Genomic DNA, 4,728 nt, shown 5'->3' with positions numbered 1-4,728 from the left:
TTGTGTTCGTGGGTTCTTGTTCTGTGTTTAGTTACCTGTCTGCACTACTCATATTAGCTTCACGGTTCATTTTGTTATTTTGTTTGTTTGTTTGTTTGTTCAGTGTTCATTCCAAAATAAAGAAGAATGTACACATACCACGCTGTACCTTGGTCTCCTCCTTATGACGGACGTGACAGGAGAACCCCTAGACATACAAAACCTAGCATACCCACCCTAGTCACACCCTGACCTGACCAAAATTATAAAGAAAACATAGATAAGGTCAGGGTGTGACAGCCCCTCTCTGAGCAGGTACTTCTCCTTTTCACAATCACTTCACTCTCTCCACACAGTGCCTTATTTATGACTCAGGGTATTTTCTGACTCATTAAATACATCTTTAAGTGGCTCCAGGCTACTGGGGCCAGGGCCCCCGAGTCATACGGATTGTATCCTAGCGGAAAAGGCAGCCAATCTCCACAGAAGAATAAGACCTGAGAGTGTGTTTGGATTTGTGGAGTTGTGTGAGCACACTAAACAGGAAACAGTCTGGGCCCCAGTTTAGTGATTTCCAGTCATTCATTCATAGGTGGTGTAAAGTAAAACAAACTCTGTCGAATCACTTGTTTAATGCATAACCAGCACGGGGTTACAGGCCAATGATATAGAGAGATGTGGGGAATAAGGCCAAAGCCTTTCATAGTACAGTTTGGATGAGAAGTCTCATGTTTCAGAAGCCTTGACCTTCACATATGTATACTTTGCTTAAAAAACAACTGTCTCATGTTCCTTTATGTGTGCATTGCCAGAGCGTTAGAAGTCCCCTGGATCTGAAGTAATCCTGTATGTTTGATATATCTCATCTTCCATTATGTGTGCATTGCCAGAGAGTTAGAAGTCCCCTGGATCTGAAGTAATCCTGTATGTTTGATATATCTCATGATCCTTTGGGCGACAGGTCGCCTAGTGGGTACTCTCCTGCTCTCTGTCCGACTCTCTGTGGACTCTGTGTCCTGCTCTCTGTGCGACTCTCTGTCCTACTCTCTGTCTTAGTCTCTGTCTTACTATCGATCCCACTCTCTGAGCAGGTCGCTCTGTAGAGCCTTAGTCTCTGTCTTAGTGGGTCGATCCCCTAGTCTGAGCAGGTCGCCTAGTGGGTAGAGCAGGTCGCCTAGTGGGTAGAGCAGGTCGCCTAGTGGGTAGAGCTGGTCGCCTAGTGGGTAGAACAGGTCGCCTAGTGGTAGAGCAGGTTGCCTAGTGGGTAGAGCAGGTCGCCTAGTGGGTAGAACAGGTCGCCTAGTGGGTAGACAGGTCGCCTAGTGGGTAGAGCAGGTCGCCTAGTGGGTAGAGCTGGTCGCCTAGTGGGTAGAACAGGTCGCCTAGTGGATAGAGCTGGTTGCCTAGTGGGTAGAGCAGGTCGCCTAGTGGGTAGAACTGGTCGCCTAGTGGGTAGAACAGGTCGCCTAGTGGGTAGAGCAGGTCACCTAGTGGGTAGAGCAGGTCGCCTAGTGGGTAGAACAGGTCGCCTAGTGGGTAGAGCAGGTCGCCTAGTGGGTAGAACAGGTCGCCTAGTAGATAGAGCTGGTCGCCTAGTGGGTAGAACAGGTCGCCTAGTGGATAGAGCAGGTCGCCTAGTGGGTAGAACAGGTCGCCTAGTGGGTAGAACAGGTCGCCTAGTGGGTAGAACAGGTCGCCTAGTGGGTAGAACAGGTCACCTGTGGGTAGAGCAAGTCGCCTAGTGGGTAGAGCGTTGGCCTAGTGGGTAGAACAGGTCGCCTAGTGGGTAGAGCAGGTCGCCTAGTGGGAGAACAGGTTGCCTAGTGGGTAGAGCTGGTCGCCTAGTGGGTAGAACAGGTCGCCTAGTGGATAGAACAGGTCGCCTAGTGGGTAGAGCAGGTCGCCTAGTGGGTAGAACAGGTCGCCATGTGGGTAGAACAGGTCGCCTAGTGGGTAGAGTGGGTGGCCTAGTGGGTAGAACAGGTCACCATGTGGGTGGAACAGGTCGCCTAGTGGGTAGAGCGTTGGCCTAGTGGGTAGAACAGGTCGCCTCGTGGGTAGAACAGGTCGCCTAGTGGGGAGAACAGGTCGCCTGGTGGGTAGAGCAGGTCGCCTAGTGGGTAGAACAGGTCGCCTAGTGGGTAGAACAGGTCGCCTAGTGGGTAGAGCAGGTCGCCTAGTGGGTAGAACAGGTCGCCATGTGGGTAGAACAGGTCGCCTAGTGGGTAGAGCGTTGGCCTAGTGGGTAGAGCGTTGGACTTGTGGGTAGAGCGTTGGCCTAGTGGGTAGAGCGTTGGACTTGTGACTGAAAGGTTGGTGGATCAAATCCCAGAGCTGACAAGGTAAAAAATATGTTGTTCTGCCCCTGAACAAGGCAGTTACCGCACTGTTCCTAGGCCATCATTGTTCTTAACTGACATGCCTAGTTAAATAAAGATACAATAATAATGAAACAATCCACAATATTGAATAAAAAGCACTTGGAATCTCCATAGAATACATGAAGGCCTGGTCAGAGGTTTGTATAAATTCCTGTCTTCTCCATAAACGATGTTCTTTTACAAGCTTATGAACATACACAGAGCTTACCTTTTCTTGAGGAAGAAGCAGATCTTAACATTGTCTCCTTTCTCCCTGCGTAATAGTCTACATCCCCGAGGGAAGCTCTGATCATTCCATCTAGGTTTGAATATCCAAATCAAAAACACTGAGGCAGGCGGACCGCAGTCAGTGTGCCGGCACGCCTGTAGAGAATTACCCACTGTTGTGTAACGCAAAGCTGAGAGGAGAGGAGAAATATACAGGACTTAAACCTGAACTCTATATAACACCCTGAGATACACATTAGCCCTAATAGGGATTCCATTAGCTTTTAAAGTGTTTCTTGATTCAGCCAAGTCAGTGTTATTTGCATGTTTTCAGTGCTACCGTTTCAGCGTATTTAACTTGCTGTCACGTCCACATTTCTTCCCCTTGAAATAGCTTAAAAGGGAGTTATATTTCAACGTGGTTTAATGAAGCCTTTTCATGCAGAAACCTTGAAGTTAAAGGAATGTACATACAGTATATGCAACATAGCAGCCAGACCTGTTGGCTGAGTACAGTAGTAAAGGAGGATCATTAACACCCAAGCCTACATGAACATAAGATGAGATGGGGGGAAAACAACTGCGTTGGGTACATTTACTACGTAGTTACTTGACCAACAGTTGGGTTCTCTCATAGACCAATTAACACAAGCTCATCACATCTCTAATCAGTCTTGGCAGATGAGACTGGTTGTTAGCTGCCAGTTCCCAGGCTGGTGGAATTGGAGCACGGGGTCATGGGATGTGCTGTTGTGACATTTGAGGGACAGTGAAACACAAGCAGACCTGTCTACATGGCTTGGGCTGCAGCTAGGAGTGGGACAATGGCTCACTGTCTCAATCAAACACAATCCAGGACAGGAGTGTACTCTCTGTCCTACTCTCTGTCCGACTCTCTGTCCGACTCTCTGTCCTACTCTCTGTCCTACTCTCTATCCTACTCTCTGTCCGACTCGTTGTCCTACTCTCTGTCCTACTCTCTGTCCGACTCTCTGTCCTACTCTCTGTCATACTCTCTGTCCTACTCTCTGTCCGACTCTCTGTCCGACTCTCTGTCCTACTCTCTGTGCTACTCTCTGTCCTACTCTCTGTCCTACTCACTGTCCTACTCTCTGTCCGACTCACTGTCCTACTCTCTGTCCTACTCTCTGTCTTAGTCTCTGTCTTACTATCGATCCTACTCTCTGTCCAACTCTGGGTCCTACTCTCTGTGCTACTCTGGGTCCTACTCTCTGTCCTACTCTCTGTCCTACTCTCTGTGCTACTCTCTGTCTTAGACTCTGTCTTACTATCGATCCAACTCTCTCTCCAACTTTCTGTCCTACTCTCTGTCCTACTCTCTGTCCTACTCGCTGTCCTACTCTCTGGCCTACTCTCTGTCCTACTCTCCGTCTTAGTCTCTGTCTTGCTATCGATCCAACTCTCTCTCCACCTCTCTGTCCTACTCTCTGTCCTACTCTCTGTCCTACTCTCTGTCCAACTCTCTGTCCTACTCTCTGTGCTACTCTGGGTCCTACTCTCTGTGCTACTCTGGGTCCTACTCTCTGTCCTACTCTCTGTCTTAGTCTCTGTCTTACTATCGAATCTACTTTCTGTCCTACTCTCTATCCTACTCTCTGTCCTACTCTCTGTCCTACTCTCATCATCATGATTGACGTGTGAGCTGACACAGTGTGAATGTGTGTGTGTGCTGTGTGTGTGTGTGTGTGTGTGTGTGTGTGTGTGTGTGTGTGTGTGTGTGTGTGTGTGTGTGTGTGTGTGTGTGTGTGTGTGTGTGTGTGTGTGTGTGTGTGTGTGTGTGTGTGTGTGTCTCTTATTTAGTCTAGTTGTGCTTCCTCTAGAGCCCAGTACAAAATCGTATTGCTACTGCCTGACGAGAAAAGCAGATGGATGCAGATTTGGTGTGTTTTTCGAGGCAGTTTAAGCCATTGTTATTACCTGTGTTTGGCTCCGCTAGCCCCAACCGTCACGCTTCATGGCATAATCACTCCTCACATTTCAAATGTCTCCGTCCATTCACAATAACTGTATTCGGGGTCAGAATAAACACTCTTAATCATTCCCTGGCCCCCCTTCCTCTCCAGAGGAATCCTTATAAACATCAGGTTCAGAGTGGCAAAGTCATCTATTCAAACAGTCTTTGGAATATGGCGTTTTTTGG

This window comes from Oncorhynchus tshawytscha, linkage group LG16 (assembly GCF_018296145.1).
Source record: "Oncorhynchus tshawytscha isolate Ot180627B linkage group LG16, Otsh_v2.0, whole genome shotgun sequence".
Taxonomy (NCBI): Eukaryota; Metazoa; Chordata; class Actinopteri; order Salmoniformes; family Salmonidae; genus Oncorhynchus; species Oncorhynchus tshawytscha.
Note: the sequence above shows the minus strand (reverse complement) of the source record.